The following is a 1768-nucleotide window of genomic DNA, read 5'->3' on the forward strand; positions in this document are numbered from 1 at the left end:
ACAAAATAATTAAGAAAGGGTCATCTGTACACTGTGATATTTGCATAATTAACAAGTGACAATACTGGAATTAAATTGGGAAAGGGTCAGCTTGTCTTTTCTCATATATGTTTTAATTCTGCGATGATTTTCAATATTTAAAAAATCAAAAAATGATCTGAATATTTGGGAAAAGAAGTAAGGGAACATTACTAACAATGCAAAATCCATTAACCCTCTAAGGGAAACAACGTGTGGAAAATTGACCCAAAATGGAAAGCCTCTTTAGACCTACAAGATGACCTAATTTCCTCTTAAATAATTTTGTTTAGCAATAACAGAAGTTAACCTTTTTGAGAATTAAATATTTGCCAGGTATTTTACCTGACATTGTCTTATTTAATCCTCACTGTCCTACTAGGCCTTCATTCATTCATTTATTAAGTGTCCATTTGTCTGGGCATCTGGCTAAGCACTGAGAATTCAATAGTGAGCATTATAGGTGGTGTTCAGTCTCAAGAAGCTTAGCCCAGTAATTACATTACCCTCTTCTTCATAGGAGGAAATGGAGGATAAGCTCTGGACGGCTAACTTACTTGTCCAAGGTCACAGTGTTGGAACAGCTATTTGAACCAAGGTATCTCATTTCAAATCTTTGCTCTCAATCATTAAGCTGTTAATAGGCTTCTATTAAGATTTTTGCTTGTAGGTAATCTTTTTACATTTTTTCAAATATTTTTCTCTTGGAGGAAAAAAGCTGTATAATCAATGACCTTTTTGCTCCCTTCTTTTTCAAGGTGATCAAAGTATAAGTAGTGAACTCTTACTCTTAACTGCCAGGCATCCGGGAGACTTTGAGGGGGAGTAGGGGGAACTAAAAGGAGCCAAATCCCAGGGGAATGGGGGATATTTTTGGAAAAACAATAGCAACCCCGACACAAGGCCAAACTACAGAGGGTGCTCAAAAAATGTATACACATTTTAAGAAAGGAAAAAAACGATTAAAATTGTAATACTCAATATATACTCATAACAAAAGATGAATACAAGTCATGTATATAATTTTTTTGCCCCCACCCACTATAAATTTAGGGGGCACCAAGGTGATGCACTGCCCAGGGAAGCAGTTTGGTTTTTCACCTCTTTGCCTTTCTCCATTACTTCCAAGGGTGTTTTGAAGATGGACAGTCAAGGCAGAGCCTAGTGCATTGGCTCAAAAAGGCAGGAACATCTAATTTTTACTCTACAGCCCTAGCTCTCTACCCCTGTAAGGTCTCTTCCGCATTCTCATATGCTTTTCACTTTGTCTTCACCCTTGACAGATAATCTACTATGTATGACCGTTTTCGTTTTATTCCATCGCCATATGGACTAAGTTGTCTTATGACGACCTTGACAGACATCTGAGAGGGAGGCCCAGGGAAAGGTGGGGGCTGTCAGCTCTGAGGATAAAATCTTCAGATAGCTGTCAGGAGACGCTAGGAGGAGGTGGCGACAACCGACTTCCACTCAGCTTTGAGTTTTCTAAAAGATTGACGGGAAGTGTACCAACTGTCTTTGCCCTAGCAACATGCAAGGTCTCGCGAGATATGGACGCCCATCTAGAGGGAGGAGTCAAAGGCGCCTCTGAATGGGGGATGGTAATATCTGTGGCGCAATCATTGCGCGAGATTGGGCCATGGTCGCTGGGGCCATACTTAGATCTCGCGATATTTCAGCGGCTCCAGTCTAGAACTAGGGGCAATATCTCGCGAGAGCCCGTGCTGCGGGCTCTGTGAGGCCCCGTGTG

This window comes from Rhinolophus ferrumequinum, chromosome 23 (assembly GCF_004115265.2).
Source record: "Rhinolophus ferrumequinum isolate MPI-CBG mRhiFer1 chromosome 23, mRhiFer1_v1.p, whole genome shotgun sequence".
Lineage (NCBI taxonomy): Eukaryota > Metazoa > Chordata > Mammalia > Chiroptera > Rhinolophidae > Rhinolophus > Rhinolophus ferrumequinum.